The sequence below is a fragment of the Rhinichthys klamathensis genome, unplaced genomic scaffold (assembly GCF_029890125.1).
Source record: "Rhinichthys klamathensis goyatoka isolate OS25496 unplaced genomic scaffold, OSU_Roscu_1.1 h1tg000019l_1, whole genome shotgun sequence".
NCBI lineage: Eukaryota > Metazoa > Chordata > Actinopteri > Cypriniformes > Leuciscidae > Rhinichthys > Rhinichthys klamathensis.
In genome coordinates this window covers 3771529-3791160 of record NW_026606570.1, presented here as the reverse complement: position 1 = coordinate 3791160, position 19632 = coordinate 3771529, and the positions used below count along the sequence as shown (strand labels likewise).

Here is a 19632-nt window from a genome sequence, read left to right as displayed (position 1 = left end):
CTTTTATCCAAAGCGACTTTACAGTTAAACTAACAATATAGGTCAACAATATGAAAGTGCTATGACCCTTCCCAGTTATCTAATGCAGTAGGCTACATATATGTGACTCCCGGACGAAGGCTTGTATGCCGAAACGCGTCGGAATGTTTTAATAGTGTTGATTATGACCAAGCCATAGTATTAAAGGCTTTTTAACTTTTCTAAAGAGAGTGCCTTGGATGTTCCTGATTATTTCTTCATATATGTAGGCATACTTCCCCAATAAGGTGCGAGTTTGGTCTTTTATATCACTGTATTAGTCCATTAAACTACGTTAAGCGCTTTGTCCCGACGGAAGGGGAATCCCTGAGTATGATGAGGTATTGAGGGAAACCGATTATAATCCCGTTCATGGTAGAAAAAGCTGATAACATGTACACAGGGAAGTAACAATGAAGTTAATGAATGAAACATAAAAACAGCTTTTGTGCCTTTATCATCTTTTCTGCATATATAAGGACCCAGACAATCATCACAAAAAACTTAATGCATCCTCAATTGTTGTAAATTAATTTTTATGAATGAATGGCTTGCTCTAGTTCAGGGGTCGGGAACCTATGGCTCGCGAGCCACATCTGGCTCTTTGGCAAAAATCATGTGGCTCGCGAGGTCTCTCACTCTCAACCAACAAACGAGCGATAAAAAAAATTAAAACATCAATAGAGATCGGCTCTCTGCCGAAAAATCAGCCAATTACAATTCCCTTGTAGGCCTACAGCCTACCAAAGTTAATGAAAAGTTTATGATAATATTATATTCATGTTGTACCGGCAAAAGTGCGTATTCAGTGCTGGTCGCGAGTGTCACGAGTCATCAGAGCAATCAAAAACCACTTACGTCTCTGTGGTAACCTACTGTACAGCTCCTGCACTGGGATTCAAGCAGCTGCAGGTTGTTTAAGGTAGGCCTAATGGCGAAAAGCAGCAAAAAATGTAAAATAAGGCTATATAAACTTTAATATATCATTTTATTGAAACCGGTGCTTTGCTGTGCAGAGACATTTCGAAACATTTCACCCGCTGGTACTTTCACTTTCGCCGCAGAGACCCTTTATGACACATGATAAATGTGTCGTATTTTTGATAATCCATGCAGATTTCAGTTGACGATTCTGTTTAAAGTAATTAATAACAAAACATGAACGAATGAGAGAAAAAAAGAGCAGGATGTGCTTTATATTGAAAAGAAATATTAAAAGCGCGATAAGCCGGGAAAGAGAACGGAATTCTACTGGCAGGATGCTGTGCGCTCCGAGCGCAACACGGACAAGCTAACACAGCATAGTAGACGGCCAAATAAACAGAAATATATCGAAATGCCAAGTCGAGTATTCACGTAAACACAGTAGATGTAAGTAGGCTACTGTGTGCATTCTCTCTCTCTCTCTCTCTCTCTCTCTCTCTCTCTCTCTCTCTCTCTCTCTCACACACACAGAGAGGATTTATGCTCATCAGTTGGTAACTCAATCTCACAGTGAAAGCCCTTCACAATTAATACATGTTGAAACTTTATTGTTTGCTGAATATTTGTTTGTTTTTAATTGTCTATGGACCTAATAATTACTTCTGTTGAAATTTTATTGAAAAAAGCACGTCTTTAATAATAATATATATATATTTTTTTTTACTGTGGCTCTTTTGGAAAAATGCATTAACCAAAAATGAAAAAATGGCTCTTTGGACAAAAAAGGTTCCCGACCCCTGCTCTAGTTGCTCTGGTCTTCGTCAACAACACAGCAAACATGCTTCTTTAGGGCCCGAATGGGGCCCTTGCGGGCAGCCCACTGTGGGCCCAGATACCGGCGTGAAATGCGGGGCACGTGTGGGTCCCACACTTTGGGACCCAGGTGGGGCCCCAGTGGGACAGCCCAAAAGTGTGGGCTGACTGTGGGCAGGCCCACAGTAAGTAGAGAGAGTGGGCCCCATTGGGGCCAGTTGTGGGCCCACAGCAAACCCTTATAGGGGCCCATGTGGGGCCATTGCGGGCAGCCCACTGTGGGCCCAGATACCGGCGTGAAATGCGGGGCACGTGTGGGCCCCACACTTTGGGACCCAGGTGGGGCCCCAGTGGGACAGCCCAAGAGTGTGGGCTGACTGTGGGCAGGCCCACAGTAAGTAGAGTGGGCCCCATTGGGGCCAGTTGTGGGCCCACAGCAAACCCTTATAGGGGCCCATGTGGGGCCATTGCGGGCAGCCCACTGTGGGCCCAGATACCGGCGTGAAATGCGGGGCATGTGTGGGCCCCACACTTTGGGACCCAGGTGGGGCCCCAGTGGGACAGCCCAAAGTGTGGGCTGACTTTGGGCTGGCCCACACAAATTAGAGCAGGCCCTCATGTGGGCTGGATGTGGGCACACTGTGGGTGCAGGTGCAAAGTTTGAGCACACAGAGTAGGTACACCCATATTACTATATGCAGTACAATTGCACTTGTTAGCAGCAATAAATCGAGGGTCATGTTTTTTTCCCCAAATAATTTATTTATATTTAATAATAATTATAATTAATAATAATACAGTTTAAAACAGCAATAACCACAAAAAAAGAAACACAGAACACTTAAAACACGTCAAAGTAAATTAAAAAGCAATCCCCTCAGGGGCACCAGTAGGTATTTCTGCAGTTCTGGCCCTTCCTTGCCTTCCCCCATCTCTGTCCCTGGCATCACGGAGCCATGTCTTTATAGAGGCTTCCACCTCACATGCAGTGGCTTGACTGATTTTTGTCACAGCATCTAAGTGAGAAAGGATCAAAATACAAATGTTAAAAACAAAATAAGGGTTGTACTGTTAAGCCATTTTAACCTAAGAAAGTTTTCAACCTGCACTTTGAATGAGGAAACGTCTTCTGATTGTTCCAGGTGCTATTTATAAATGCTCAACTGAGAGAATGACTGAATAGGGCAATGAGAGAGCTGCGGTTTATAATAACGTTCAGTTGTAAGTCATTTAGTGGTTAGTTAATGATGAACTAAGCGTTTACAAAACATTCATAAATGATTAGCAAGTGATATACTAACATTTTATGTATGTTTTGTAAATTCTGTTACAAGTCATTTACAAGTGATTAGTAAATGATTAACTAATTTTTTATGTTTAATACGTGATATGTTAATTATTGTATGCATGTTTTGTAGATTCAGTTATAAGTCATTTACAATTGCTTAGTTAATGATTAAAGGAGCTGTATGTAAGAAATTTATTTGAATTAATCATAAAATGGCCCTGATATGTCACTAGACATTGAGAAATCATGTTCATTTCAAATACTTATATCACTGACAACAGTAGTCCGGCCAGGATATAGTCATTTAAAAAGTGAAGTTGCAGCCCTCAACTGATGTTGATGTTGTCATGTTGTGTTTTGGTCTGATGCTCCACCCTCCACCTATCTACCAATCACGAAGTCAGTAGTGTTGCGCCATCCGGGTTGCCAGCTCTGCTCTAGTTACCACAGCTGCAGCTACACATGTGTCGGATAAAAAAATGCAGCCGATCTGGCAACCTCGAGTCAGGAGGGAGGGGGAGGGGGTACACCGCTCTACAGTAATTTGAAAGTGATTGCAGTACCGGTTTTGGCCACAATCTTACATACAGCTCCTTTAAAGGATTAGTTCACTTTTAAAAAAACTTTTGCTGATAATTTACTCACCCCCATGTCATCCAAGATGTCCATGTCTTTCTTTCTTCAGTCGAAAAGAAATTAATGTTTTTGATGAAAACATTCCAGGATTTTTCTCCATATAATGCACTTTGCTGGGCACCAAACGGTTCAAGGTCTAAATGACAGTTTCAGTGCAGCTTCAAAGGGCTTTAAACGATACCAGACGATGAATAAGGGTCTTATCTAGCGAAACGATCGGTCATTTAAAAAATAAATAAAAAAGTTAAAGTGTTATAGGCACAAATGCTCGCCTTGCGAACTCTCCTGTTCGAACTCGTTCATCAAAATGAACAAATCTTTTTTCGAGTGACTCGAAAAAAGATTCGTTCATTTTGATGAACGAGTTCGAACAGGAGAGTTCGCAAGGCGAGCATTTGTGCCTATAACACTTTAACTTTTTTATTTATTTTTGAAATGACCGATCGTTTCGCTAGATAAGACCCTTATTCATACATAAAAATAAATAAATACCTTTGAGTTGGACAGTATGGTGTCTGTCTCATTGGCCAACATAATTAAAAACACACCTAGAGAAAAAAAATATATATATATATATACCAGTGACCATGATATCCTGTTATCATAATAGTTAAATTAATTATTATAACTATGACCATTATAACATTATATTTGCCGCCTATTTAGCCTACAGGCTTCTCAAGGACAATATCACTGAAAAAAACTGGGGTTAATGAATTTAAAGTGTGAGACTTCATTAAAAAGCATAAATCCTACAGACCCCCAACTTTTGAACAGTATGTTTGAGGTTTTGCTTACTAGTCGAGTTCATAGCCGTGGAGATTGTCTTGGACGGGGTGCAGCAGGCCATCAGCATGATGATCTTCTAGAACATAACATGCAATGTGTCACAGAGCCAACAATGTTACATAGGATTTACAATAGAACATAGGGTTCATTACAAGGAAGCAAGCTAGAGATGAAATGCAGAAAAGATAAAGAATATATATATATATATATATATATATATATATATATATATATAATCTTAAGGCAATATATATTGTGCAATAAATGCATATGAAATTATTATCATGATTAAACAATAATTCCCCCTTTGTTGTGGAGGGGTTTTTTTCTGTCCCTCCTGAAATCACTTTTATTATCAATATTTGTAAGTGACGTCACTGATTAACAGTACGTTACAGTGAATTCTTTCAGGTTACAATCACCCATTGACAAATTACCAGCAAAACAAAACTATCAAAAACTGTTATCAACACAAAGATGTGGTTAAAACCCCAAACTTAGGTAAAACAAGAGCTCAAGTGTAACGTTAACTTAACTTAGCTGCTACACTTCTGAAAACGGTTGAGATGCTAACGGACTTTTTCGAAGACACAAAACCATTTCAATAAAGTAAATATTCAACAGAAGCGTATCAATTATACGTAATAAATGTGTCAGGAACGTTTGTATGTATTATTTGTGTGATTTTGTTAACTAAACTTACCTGAAAGCAGTGAAAACAACAGGGAGAGACGCTAGTTTTGCTGTTTGTCAGTTGATGAGGTTCCCTCGTTTCCATGGTTTCCATCTGATCGCGTGCGTGCGTCTTTGAATCAGACAGCTTTGAATGCAAATGTTTACGCGCACGCGCATTGAAACCATAGAACAATTCAAAAGGCACGCAGCATTTAAATAAACATCTAGAATTAAAACATTTAACAATTTAAAATATCATTAATTTTAAATCATGAATTTAAAAATCATTTTGTAGTTCTGTATGACCCATCATTTTGTATGACCCATGTAATTTTTTTTTTTTTATATATATATATATTTTTTTTTTACATTAAAAGAGAATATGAAAGCACTGCTTTAAATGAAAGATGGTAATGAAATTACGGGCCCGTGACGTTGCAGTTTCGTTGCCAGCAAGTCATAAAATTACCAAGTTATTACGATTAGAGTAGGCTACGTATCTGCGACGTTGTTGGTTATATTATAACCTTAGGAGGACGTACTGACGACGTGGGTTGGTAATATGATGGTAATGAAATTACGGGCATGCGATGTAGTTACGTTGCCAGTAAGTCATAAAATTACCAAGTAATTACGATGTACACAATCATTTCGATCTTCAAAGTACCAATTTATAGAGGTAAATCCCCGTAAGGGGGATGGGGCCCCAAGTCCCAGAGTGAGGTATTTGTTAACCATAACAAATAATTGTCTCTGATTGGTCTCAGTCGTTACATCAGTGATGTATTTATTAGTATCAATAATAAATAATTTTATTATAATAAATATACATCACTAATGAATACCAAAACAAATCAGTAAACCATTTCCATTGTTTTTATTGTGACAAATAAGTTAATTTTATTTAATAAATACGTAACACTTTCTATGCAGTCCATGCTTATAATCAATTATAGCACCATTTATACTTATTTATGAGCAATATTACTATTCTATAAATATATTTATAAAGACTCATTAAGACCTACTGCATTACAATATATAGTTACATATTATTTTTTATAATTCCTTATAAGTCACAAATTTGTTATTTTAAATGCACATGCTCATAATCCATTATATGCCGTTTTAGTTAATTATGGACTGTTGAATAAAATAACATTTATGACATTTCATGGGATCGTTAAATAGTTTGATTAAGCTTCTAATCTTAAACCTTTTAATCTTAAAACATATGACTGTTAAACAACTTAAAACAATGTACTGTTATGGTGGGTTGCCCACAGTAAACCCTCGTGGGGGCCCCATAGTGAAAAACAGCTATGTGCCCCGCATGGGCTAACTGCCTGGGGGCCCGTGTGGGTTCTCTTACGAGAGTATCTCTCGTACTGCGTAATAGCTTACGCTAGGGGAAAAACTCTTTTCCGCGAGATATTGAAGCCAAAAATTATCCTTTAATTTTTTATTAATGCAAAACGCTTTGCAGCAGCAAGCAAACATAGGCGAAACAGCTCGCGCGCCTATTGGTTGCTCTGCAGCAAATGCAGCAGCCTATCGAGAGAGACTCTGCGTGACGTAATGACCAATGGGGGCAATTCGCGCCCATATCGTCACGTCCCGCCAGAAGGGGCGTGGTCTCGCCCTATAAATATGCTCGTTAGGCTGATACAAGCTGATTTTTACCTCTTCAGCGAAGCACACGCATCGCTGGATCCGGAGTGAGAAGCCGCGCCGTCGAAGCAAGCCTTTCAGCGGGACGAGCTCTGGAGTCGCTGGCCTCGCCGCCTTCATCTGCCGTACCTGCTGCGCTTTCCGGCGTTATATATCCTTTCAATACCCTGTGTGTATTTCTCTGTTGAGAAGTGTTTGTTCGCTTACTTGACGCGACTTACACTTCTCTCACAAAAAGAGCAGCGTCTTTTTAAAGATGCCTTCCTGTGGCTCGTGCCGCGCCCCGCTCAGCGATGGAGATCGACACGTCATCTGTGTTTCCTGTCTGGGTGAGGATCACGCGGCTCTCGCGCTCGCTGACGGCGGATGCCCTCATTGCGAGCTTTTGCCCATGGTGACTCTGAGGACGCGCCTGGCATCATTCTCCGAGCCTTCACCACAGCCCGCCGTGACGCCGCGCCGTAAAAAGCGCCGCGCCCAGCGCGCTCCCGAGCTATCTCCAGCCCGCCAAAGCTCGCCGGTTCGCCCGCCTGCTTCGCCGGCTTCGCTCGAGTCGCTCACTGACGGACAACGGCCGCCGCCTGCCGCCGCGTCCATCCACGAGCCTGACGAACCCTCCGAGGCGTGTTCTCTTCTGGCGTCCGATAGTGAGGATTGGGCGAGCTCCGTGGATCTCCCCTCCGCTAGCGTTTCCCGCCAGACCACTGGTAAGAGAGCCGGCATTGAGACTGAGCTGATGCGTCTGCTCTCTCAGGCCGTTGAAAGCATCGGCCTCGATTGGGAGGCGCCCGCGCAGCCGCCGCGCAACAGAATGGACGGACGCTTTCTCGGAAGTGACGAGGCTCCGTCGAAATCGCGGCCCGCGCCCTTCCTCCCGGAACTTCACGACGAAGTTACGAAATCGTGGAACGCCCCCTTCTCCGCCAGGCTTCGTACCTCTGCTTCTGCTGCTTTCTCCTCTGTGGATGGCGCGAAGGAAAGAGGATACCTTTCTGTTCCTCCTGTGGAACCAGCTGTAGCGTCTCATCTCTGCCCGCCCTCCGCTGGACGGCGCGCGCACACGACGCTTCCATCTAAAGCCTGCCGGGTGACGTCATCCATGCACGGTCGCGCTTACACCGCCGCCGGGCAAGCAGTTTCAGCGCTGCACACTATGGCCATCCTGCAGATTTTCCAGGCCGACCTTCTCCTTAAACTGGACGAGGAAGGACCCGGAGCGATCTGCGTCGCGGACCTGAGAAGCGCTACAGACCTCGCTCTTCGCGCTACTAAAGCCGCTGCACAGGCCATAGGACGAAACATGGCCTCTCTCACCGTGGCTGAGAGACATTTGTGGTTGACGCTGTCCGAGATGACGGAAGCCGAGCGCTCTGTGTTCCTCGACGCGCCCATTTCTCAAGCGGGCCTTTTCGGATCTGCCGTCACAGACTTTGCGGATAGATTCATGGAGGTGCAAAAGACTTCGCAGGCCATGAAGCACTTCCTCCCGAAGCGCTCGAGCTCCGCTGCAGGTCGCTCTAAACCGCCGCCTGCTCGCAGCTCTCAGCCGCAGCCTGCTCCGCCCGCCGCCGCCGCTTCACAGCGCCGCCACTCCCGAGACCAAAGACCGCGCTCTCGCTCTGCTGGACGCCGCCCCCCTCAGCGCGGGCCCCGGCCGAGGATTGAGATCAAGCCCGAGGCCTCAAAATCTTCCTAGCCATTCTAGGAAAACGACGGTGTTCAGATCCCGCTGCGGCCGGTTTTTCACCAAAACTTCTCGCTCGGTCAGTTCCAAACATCGCGACTGTCCCAGTGTATTTCGCAGAGAGTCAGCCGGTGTCACAGCCCGTTTGCCTGCGCACAAAAGCCGTTTTTACGGCTACCCAGATAAATCCAATAAAGAGTGCATTTTCTGGTGTTCCGGCCACGGCCGAAGGTGTTATGAGTGTTGTAAGAATGCCCACCCAGTGCCCATTCCCACACACAAACACAGCCCGCCACGGTGCAGGGCTAGCACAAATAAAATCGACTCCGGTCGATTGTGCAAACAATGTAGTGCAAGTGCCCATGTCATCATGCCCGCTCACACTACATGCTGCGTGTCCCATGGTTTCTGTAAAAACGAAACCAACACACATTCAGTCGGCCATGAACGACAGTGTTTTCAGTGTATTAAATGTGCCCGCAGCCCCGCGCCCACATTTTCTCACAGACACGCCGATTCCCACGGGATCTCCCCCGCTCGCTTTTTCTGCACAATCTGCCATAAAAAAGCTGAGCGCGGCCAGGTCGCCCGCTGTGATCAGCGCGCCCCCCGCCTCGAACGCTGTAAACACGGTGTTGTGTTCCCAGTATGCCCAGGCTCTCGAGCTGCCGTTTTGGATTTCATTCTGCCTCTAGCTATTCACGCAGATGCGTGGTCAAAGCTTCCCGGGGTTTCAGAATGGGTGCTGAACACTATAAAGAGAGGCTATTCGCTACAATTCGCTCGACGCCCGCGCCGTTATACGGCGCGCGTCGAAACCACGGTGAAAAACGAAGTATCTCATCTACTTCGTGCCGAAATAGCGAAACTACTGAGCAAAGGGGCTATAGAACCTTTATCTCAGGCTCAGAGCGAAGGGGGCCTATACAGCAGATATTTTCTGGTACCGAAAAAGGATGGGGGTCTCAGACCCATTTTAGATCTGCGGCAGCTGAACAGAGTGCTTGTGAAGCGCCAGTTCAGAATGCTTACGACCAGGAAAATCCTCGCGCAGGTGCGCTTCGGGGACTGGTTTATGTCGATAGATCTGAAAGACGCCTATTTCCAAATACAAATAGCGTCCCATCACAGGCGATTTTTGAGATTCGCCTTCGAGGGCCAGGCATATCAATACACAGTCCTGCCGTTCGGCCTGTCCCTAGCGCCTCGTACATTTACGAAGTGCATGGACGCGGCGCTCGCGCCCCTGAGACTTCAGGGCATGCGAGTTCTGAACTACTTGGACGATTGGCTGATTCTAGCTCGATCACGATCGGAGCTCATAGAACACAGGGCCGCATTGCTCGAGCACCTCGAGAAGCTGGGCCTCACAGTCAATTGGGCGAAGAGCTCACTGTCTCCCAGTCAGAAAATTTCCTTTCTGGGAACCGTGTTGGACTCGCTGTCCATGACAGCACGCCTGTCACCAGAGCGCGTGCTAAATATTCAGCGCGGCGTGAAATCCTTCCGCCACGGCGCGATAGTCCCGCTCAAAAGGTTTCAGAAAATGCTGGGGCTGATGGCCTCAGCAGCCTCTGTACTCCAGTTGGGCCTGCTCCGCATGCGCCCACTGCAGATGTGGCTGAAGACGCGGGTTCCACCCAGGGCATGGACAGCGGGTCTGTTTCGCCTCAGGGTCGACCTTCAGTGCGTTTCAGCTCTGAAACCTTGGAGAGAAACCGACTGGTATCAGTCAGGTGTGAGTCTGGGGACCGCTTCGAGCGTGAAGGTGGTGTCTACGGACGCCTCCACCTCGGGGTGGGGAGCGCTGCTCGAGGGCAGACCGCTAGCTGGCCTGTGGTCAGAACGGGAAAAGCTCCTTCACATAAACTGCTTGGAGATGATAGCAGCCGACAAAGCGCTACGGCGTTTTTGTCCCCAGATAACAGGCCACCACGTCTTGGTCCGGTCGGACAACATGTCGGTGGTGGCATACATAAATCGCCAGGGCGGCGTCAGGTCACGAAACCTTTACAGGTTGACGGAACGCCTCCTGGTTTGGGCTCAGCACAACCTGCTCTCACTGAAAGCGGCGCACGTGCCTGGTCACCTGAACGTGGGACCAGACAGACTGTCCAGGAACAACGTTCCAGCAGGGGAATGGTCGCTGCACCCGCAGACGGTCCAGCTGCTGTGGAAAACGTTCGGCAGAGCTCAGGTGGACCTATTCGCGTCCCAAGAAAACGCTCATTGCCCGGAGTTTTTCTCGAAAAGCAAGGACGCGCTGGCTCATGTTTGGCCCCGCTGCCCCCTGTATGCTTTTCCTCCTGTCTCGCTCCTGCCTCAGGTGTTGGAACGAATCAGGGAAAACGGATGCCCAGTGCTGCTTGTAGCCCCGCTCTGGACGAACCAGACGTGGTTCCCTGCCCTGATGCAGCTGACCAGCACTGCCCCATGGCCTGTACCATTGAGGAGAGACCTCCTCTCTCAGGCGGAGGGCTCAATCTGGCACCCTCGCCCGGAGTTATGGTCCCTGCACGCATGGGCCATCAACGGGTACCCGCTAGCCTCCCAGAGGGAGTGTTAAACACGATCGCGCAGGCTAGAGCTCCGTCTACCAGGCGGCTCTACTCCTCAAAATGGTCTGTTTTCTCGACATGGTGTCAGGCCCAGAGCCTTTCACCTGTGGAGTGCGGGGTTGCGGAAGTGCTTTCCTTCCTTCAAGAGCTACTGGATAAGGGCAGGACCCCATCCACGCTCAAAGTATATGTGGCGGCCATAGCAACGTTTGCAAAACCGGTGTCTGGCCAGTCGCTTGGGAAAAACGACTTAGTCGTGCGTTTCCTTAGGGGAGCTCGGAGGCTGAACCCTCCAAGGCCCCCTTCAGTCCCGACGTGGGACCTTTCCACGGTCTTGGAGGCCATGAAAGGCGCCCCGTTCGAGCCAATCCAGCTGGTGGACATGAAACACCTGTCGTTCAAGACAGTGTTTCTCATGGCTCTCGCTTCAGTGAAGCGCATAGGGGACCTACAGGCGCTTTCAGTAAGCGCGTCGTGTATGGAGTTTGGGCCTAATGACTCAAAGGTCATTCTCAAACCGAAACACGGGTATGTCCCGAAATCCCTCAACACGCCGTTCAGGGCCCAGGTCATTTCCCTGTCTGCCCTTCCGGTTCTCAGTGAGGAGGAGGATGCAAGTCTCCTCTGCCCCGTCAGGGCATTGAGAGCTTATGTGGCACGCTCGTCTGTTTTCAGACAGACGGAGCAGCTTTTTGTTTTGTTCGGCGGGCGTTCCAAGGGACTCGCCGCCTCAAAACAGAGCCTATCCAGATGGATAGTGGATGCCATCGCGCTCGCTTACTCTGCGAAGGGCTTACAGTGCCCCTTGGGTGTCAGGGCGCATTCCACGAGAGGCGTGGCCTCTTCGTGGGCATGGTCTAGCGGGGTTTCCCTGCAAGATATCTGTACGGCCGCGGGCTGGGCCTCGCCGTCTACATTTATAAAATACTATAACCTGGAGGTACCCGCCTTACAAGCTAAGCTTTTGGCGGTCTAAATTCAGTGCTATCTGCCCCGCTCTGCGGCCCAGATGCTGAGTTTACTGCAGCCCCATGAGTGTTGACTCACGTATGGCCGCCCAGATCAGGCTGAATGCTTTCACCCTGGCTGCGCGTTTGATGGTCATATAATAGCCCCGCTGGGTGCTTTTTTATAGGGAATGACGCTTCCAGCCTCTCTCCTTTACTCTATGTGAGTTTATGGTGATTATGCACTACATGAGCCCTGGGCTTCGGCCCCTGGGACTTTGGTGTTGGATCCCTTTACGCACGGCGTGTTGCATTGTGTTCCCCTAGCGTAAGCTATTACGCAGTACGAGAGATACTCTCGTAAGAGAACGTACTCGGTTACTAACGTAACCTCGGTTCTCTCCAGAGAGGGAACGAGTACTGCGTATCTTGCCGTGCGTGGAATACGCTCTGGTTCGCTTCAGCGATAAAAACCAGCTTGTATCAGCCTAACGAGCATATTTATAGGGCGAGACCACGCCCCTTCTGGCGGGACGTGACGATATGGGCGCGAATTGCCCCCATTGGTCATTACGTCACGCAGAGTCTCTCTCGATAGGCTGCTGCATTTGCTGCAGAGCAACCAATAGGCGCGCGAGCTGTTTCGCCTATGTTTGCTTGCTGCTGCAAAGCGTTTTGCATTAATAAAAAATCAAAGGATAATTTTTGGCTTCAATATCTCGCGGAAAAGAGTTTTTCCCCTAGCGTAAGCTATTACGCAGTACTCGTTCCCTCTCTAGAGAGAACCGAGGTTACGTTAGTAACCGAGTACGTTTTCTGTGGGCAAACCCACAGTGGGTTGCCCACAGTAAACCCTCATGGGGGCCCAAATGGGCAAAACTGCTTTGGGCCCCACATGGGCTAACCCACTAGGGGCCCTTAAGGAGTTTTCTGTGGGCAAACCCACAGTGGGTTGCCCACAGTAAACTCTCATGGGGGCCCAAATGGGCAAAACTGCTTTGGGCCCCACATGGGCTAACCCACAAGGGGCCCTTTTTCTGTGGGCAAACCCACAGTGGGTTTCCCACAGTAAACCCTCATGGGGGCCCAAATGGGCAAAACTGCTATGGGCCCCACATGGGCTAACCCACTAGGGGCCCTTGAGGGGTTTCTGTGGGCAAGCCCACTGTGGGCTTGCCCTCAGAAAGCCCACATGGGGCCCCAAAGGGTTTGCCCTTGCCCACACTGTCCCACAGAAAACCCACACTTACCCACAGTGGGCCCGCACTGGCATGTTTGCTGGGACGCGCTTGCACCCCCTGCTGGTGAGATAGACTAACAGCAGATGGAGATTATGCTCTGTAATCAACTGCTATTCCTGCAGTTCCTGGATGTCAACGTTGAATTTACTGTCGAATTTGAACCACTGAATTTGTGGAAGCGAATTTGCGAAGCGAAATAAAATGAACTGAAAACCGCCTGTTGAATATTATAGGTTGCATTTTTAATCAGTTTGAATATTTTGGAAGTGAAATATGAAAGGTGAATATGGATTATTAAAATTTTACTAATGAAAATGTGTTTGAAATGTTTTGAATTTAAATATTAACAGCTTAAATATTCAACCATGCTAAATTTCAGCCCATAAAAATGCAAGCCCTAAAAATACAATGCGTTAAAATACAAGCAGGGTTAATGCAATGCATATTTTTTTCAAGTAGTACAATTCAACAGGCTTTTTGTTTCAAAAACATTTGTCATTATTTTACTTCCATAGCTGGTTCTCTTACGAGAGGTTCTCTCGTACTGCTTAATATCTTACGCTAGGGGAAAACCTCTTTTCCACGAGATATTGAAGGCAAAAATTATCCTTAATTTTGAATTAATGTAAAACGCGTTGCGGCCATCATTGCGAGCTATTGCCATGGTGACTCTGAGGACTCGCCTGGCATTTTTCTCAGAGTCTGCACTTCCGCCCGCTATAGTGCCGCGCCGTAAAAAGCGCCGTACTCACCGGGTCCCCGAGCCTTCTCCAGCCCGTGAAAGCTCGCCGGTTCGCCCGCGAGCTTCACCAGCTTCACTCGAGTCGCTCATCCGACGGACAACGGCCGCCGTCCGCCGCCGCTTCCGCCATTAATGATGACGAGATAGCTGCATCTGTAGAGAAGCCCAGCTGCTCTATCCTGGCGTCGGACAGTGAGGATTGGGCGAGCTCTGTGGACCTCCCCCTCTACCCGCGAGTCATCAGGGAAACGGGCCAGCATCGAATCCGAGCTGATGCGTCTACTCTCACAGGCCGTGGCGAGCCTCGGCCTTGAGTGGGCGGCGCCCGCGCACAACCGACTGGATGGATGTTTCCTGCAAAGGGACTGTGTACCTCTGTCTCAGCAGCATTCTCTGTGGTGGACGGTACTAAAGACAAAGGATACCACTCTCTTCCTCCAGTAGAAGAAGCTGTAGCGGCCCATCTTTGCCCGCCCTCTGCTGGACGGCGAGCTAAGACGGCGCTACATTCTAAAGCTTGCCGCACTACTTCCACTATGCACAGCCGCGCTTATACCGCCGCTGGGCAGGCTGTATCGGCATTACACTCGATGGCCGTACTGCAGATCTTCCAAGCCGACCTTCTCCGAAAACTGGATGAGGAAGGACCGGAAGCTATCGGATTTGAGGAGAGCTACGGACCTGGCTCTTCGCGCCGCGAAATCCGCTGCACAGGCCATTGGGCGGAAAATGGCTTCTCTCACCGTTGCTGAGAGACACCTATGGCTGACGTTATCTGAGATGCCGGACGCGGAGCGCTCCGCGTTCCTCGAAGCGCCCATCTCCCCAGCTAGCCTCTTTGGATCATCCGTCAAAGTTTTCGCGGATAGATTCGCTGAGGTTCAGAAGACGTCACAGGCTATGAAGCACTTCTTACCAAAGCGCTCTAGCTTCGCAGCAGATCGGCCAAAACAGCCGTCTGCTCGAAGCTCCCAGCCACAGCCTCCGCCCGCCGCCGCTTCACAACGCCGTCAAGCCCGGGACCAGAGACCTCGCTCTGCCGGCCGCCGCCCCCCTCAAAGTGGGCCCCGGCAAAAGATTGAGATAAAGCCCGAGGCCTCAAAGTCTTCCTAGCCCTCCTAGGACGGTGTTCAAGTCTCGCCGCGGCCAGACTTCCACCGAAACTTTTCGCTCGTTCAGTTCCAGAAAATGCGACTGTTCCAGTGTATTTTGCAGTAAACAAGCCGGTACCATGGCCCGCTTGCCTGCACACAAATGCCGTTTCCACGGCGACCCAGATAAATCACATAAGCAGAGTAATTTCTGGTATTCCGGCCACAGCCGATGGTGTTATGAGTATAATAAAAATGCCCACAGCCCAGTGTTCATTTCTACACACAAACACAGCCCGCCACAGTACAGGGCTCGCACAAATGAAATCATGTCGATTGTGCATTAAATGTAGTGAATGTGCCCACAACCCAGTGCCCACAAACACTACACACTGCATGTCCCACGGTTTCTGTAAAAACGAAACCAACACACATACAGTCAGCTCAGGCCGACGGTGTTTTCAGTGCAGTAAATGTGCCCGCTGTCCCGCGCCCACATTCACTCACAGACATGTTAAGCCCCACGGGGCTTGCCCCGCTCGCTCTCTCTCAGCAAACAGCTATAAGGGAATCGAGGGCGACCAGGCTGCCCGCCCCCTGCCTCAAACGTTGCAAGCACAGTGTTTACGTTATAGCACACCAAAGCTCTCCTGTCGCCACTATGTTGCGGCCAGAGCACAGATCTTATTCTACCCCTAGCTATTCATGCAAATGCGTGGGCAAAGCTTCCCGGAGTATCAGAATGGGTGCTGAACATTATAAAAAGAAGCTATTCGCTGCAGTTCGCTCGACGCCCCCGCCGCTACACGGCGCGGGTCAAAACTACGGTAAAAACCGAAGTAGCCCATCTACTTCGAGCCGAAATAGTGAAACTATTGAGCAAAAGGGCAATAGAGCCTTTATCTCAAGCTCAGAGCGAAGGGGGCCTATACAGCAGATATTTTCTGGTACCGAAAAAAGACGGGGGTCTCAGACCCATTCTAGATCTAAGACAGCTGAACAAAATTCTTGTGAAACGCCAGTTCAGAATGCTCACAACCAGGAAAATCCTCGCACAGATTTGCCAAGGGGACTGGTTTATGTCAATAGATCTGATGGACGCGTATTTCCAAATACAAATAGCGTCACGTCACAGGCGATTCTTGAGATTCGCCTTCGAGGGCCAGGTATATCAATACACAGTCCTACGGTTCGGCCTGTCCAGAAACAATGTTCCAGCAGGAGAATGGTCTCTGCACCTGCAGACGGTCCAATTGCTGTGGGAGACATTCGGCAGAGCGCAGGTAGACCTGTTTGCGTCCCAAGAAAACGCTCACTGTCCGAAGTTTTTCTCCAAGAGCAGGGATGCGCTGGCCCACGTCTGGCCCTGCTGCCCGCTCTATGCTTTTCCCCCGTCTCGCTCTTGCCTCAGGTATTGGAACGAATCAGGGAAAACGGATGCTCAGTGCTACTTGTGGCTCCGCTCTGGAAAAACCAGGCTTGGTTCCCAGTTCTGATGCAGCTGACAAGCACTGCCCCATGGCCAATACCGACGAGGAAAGACCTCCTCTCTCAGGCCAAGGGCTCGATTTGGCATCCTCGCCCGGAGCTGTGGTCCCTGCACGCATGGGCCATCAACGGGTACCCGCAAACCTCCCGGAGGGAGTGTTAAACACGATCACGCAGGCTAGAGCGCAGGCTACTAGACGACTCTATTCCTCAAAATGGTCTGTGTTTTCTGGCTGGTGCAAAGCCTGAGGCTTTTCACCCCTAGACTGCGGGGTTACGGAAGTTCTCTCCTTCCTTCAAGAGCTACTGGATCAGGGCAGAACCCCATCTACGCTCAAAGTTTAGGTGGCGGCCATAGCAGCGTTTACAAAACCCGCGACTGGCCAATCACTGGGGAAGAACGATCTGGTCATCCGCTTCCTTAAGGGAGCTAAGAGGCTGAATCCTTCCAGACCCCCCTCAGTCCCCTTGTGGCACCTTTCCACGGTTTTGGAAGCCATGAAAGGTGCCCCGTTCGAGCCAATCCATTTGTCGGACATGAAACATCTGTCATTCAAGACAGTGTTTCTTATGGCTCTTGCTTCAGTGAAGCGCATAGGGGATTTACAAGCGCTCTCAGTAAGCGCAACGTGTATGGAATTTGGGCCAAATGACTCGAAAGTCATACTCAAACGGATACGTGCCTAAATCCCTCAACACACTGTTCAGGGCTCAGGTTATTTCTCTGTCTGCCTTGCCGGTTTACAACGAGGAAAAGGACGCGAGCTTCCTTTGCCCAGTCAGGGCATTAAGAGCTTATGTGTCTCGCTCGTCTGTTTTCAGACAGACTGAGCAGCTCTTCGTTTCATTCAGCGGACGTGCTAAGGGACTAGCCGCATCGAAACAGAGCCTATCCAGATGGATAGTTGATGCCATAGCGCTGGCATACACGTCTAAAGGCTTGAAGTGTCCTTTAGGTGTTAGAGCGCACTTCACAAGAGGCATGGCCTCGTTGTGGGCTTGGTCTAGCGGGATTACCTTGCAGGATATCTGTATGGCGGCAGGCTGGGCCTCCCCGTCTACATTTATAAGGTTTTATAACCTAGAGGTTCCCGCCTTACAGGCTAAACTACTTTCGGTCTAAAATCAGTATTGTCTGCCCCGTTGGTTCGGCTCAGAATACTACAACCGCTTGAGCACCGCTCGCTGATCGATAAAATTACTCCATGGGCAAAAGTAAGACCCATACTGTTACACAGTTCAGGTCGAACATTTTCACCCTGACTGTGTGGAACACTATTGATGTGATTAGCTCCCTTAGGACGCTAACTTATTGGGAATGACGCTTCTAGCCTCTCTTCTCAGACTCTTTGTGACTCCCTGGTGATTATGCACTATATGAGCCCCGGGCACCTGCCCTTGGGACTTTGGTGTTGGATCCCAGCACGCATGGCGTTTTACACTGTGTTCCCCTAGCGTAAGATATTACGCAGTACGAGAGAACCTCTCGTAAGAGAACGTACTCGGTTACTAACATAACCTCGGTTCTCTCTAGAAGAGGGAACGAGTACTGCGTATCTTTGCCGTGCCTGCAACACGCTCTGGTTCGCTTCGGCGATGAAAAACCAGATTATATCAGCCCATCGAGCTATATTTATAGGCCCAGGCCATGCCCGCTTTGGCGGGAGGTGACGTAGTGGGCGTGAAGCGCCCCCATTGGATCTGACGTCACCAAGGGCCTCTCTCGATAGGCTGCTGCAGTTGCCGCAGGACAGCCAATAGGCACGCCTTGCCTATGTCTGCATGCTGCTGCAACGTGTTTTACATTAATTCAAAATTAAGGATAATTTTTGGCTTCAATATCTCGTGGAAAAGAGGTTTTCCCCTAGCGTAAGATATTACGCAGTACTCGTTCCCTCTTCTAGAGAGAACCGAGGTTACCGACATAACGGTGCTTGTCGCTAATTGGTTTAAATTTAAAAGAGCAGGCAGACATGACAAATCGATCTTCGTATGGTTGGTGACATTAGTCACAGAACATCAAATTCACAGTTTTCCCGAGTAGGCCTACTATGCACCTGCAATCATGACAAATAACTGACACAATACCTGATGCCCTGATTGAATGTCTCGGGCTACAGGCTGCAGTGAGGACACCTTGAAAAAAATCACTAGAGTAAGACAAACAGAACCTCAGATACTTTGATCTCCTTAGATATGGACAACACAAACACCTTTGTCTCCACCCTACAGAGTGAAGTTGCGGGAAAGCTTATTTCCCCCCTGTCCTTCCTTCACATTTGTTCCTTCTCCCCACTTCCCTCCCTTTACACATTCTTCTCTTCGCTCAGTTCACTTAGAAAGATTATATAAAAATTATAATGTTCTCTGTCAATGCAAGTGAATTAACAGTCATGTTTGGTATCATTTAAAATGTCTCAGTGCGACTGGTACAATGGTCTCATCTCCACAGAAGTAAACCAAAAGGTACAGTAATAAGGGTTAACAGTTTAGAGATACTTTGCTTACTTGGTGTGCACTTTTTCATCCAAACTACCTCCTGTTTTTCGACAAGGTCTGAACCCCCTAGGTCTGTAACCCTAGTCAATGCAAATTCCTATTGTAAGTTCATGCCCCACATTGGGGGATGTTTTGTCTTGTTCTACTTGGTCGGGAATTTCTGTTTAGGACAACAAAATGTTTCTCGACCAACCTAAATTGGGTGAGCCTAACCTCTGTTTAATGTTACATATGTATGTTACTCTATAGTATGTGTGGGAAACCATGGCATGACCAAACCAAAGCTACTATCAGAGAAGTAATATTGGTCGGCTTATATCTGTATAGTGGTCATGACCTGACTAGAGAGAGTGTTGCTTTAATTCAAGTGTATACAGATAAATGGGGATTAAATAAAGTATCTTAGAGGAAGCGCGAAGGCGGCCATCTAAGGTATTAATCAATTGCCTCTGTCTAGTGACCAAAACTGACGAGTTTGTGATCGTGAGACACACGGTAAACGGCCGACTCTCTGTGCAACATAGATTCCCAATGAACGGGTAAAATATAAAGTAAAGAGTTAAATAGA

At 48.1% G+C, this 19632-nt stretch overlaps 1 long non-coding RNA gene across 1 annotated transcript; it reads right to left on the bottom strand.

Moving 5' to 3' along the window:
* Positions 1-4168: 4168 nt before the first annotated feature.
* Positions 4169-5235, bottom strand: LOC130072959 (uncharacterized). The gene is made up of 3 exons (XR_008804192.1): positions 5018-5235; positions 4478-4544; positions 4169-4227 (listed from the first exon to the last, which is right to left on the bottom strand). It is a non-coding gene; the product is annotated as an uncharacterized LOC130072959 (long non-coding RNA).
* Positions 5236-19632: the final 14397 nt, after the last annotated feature.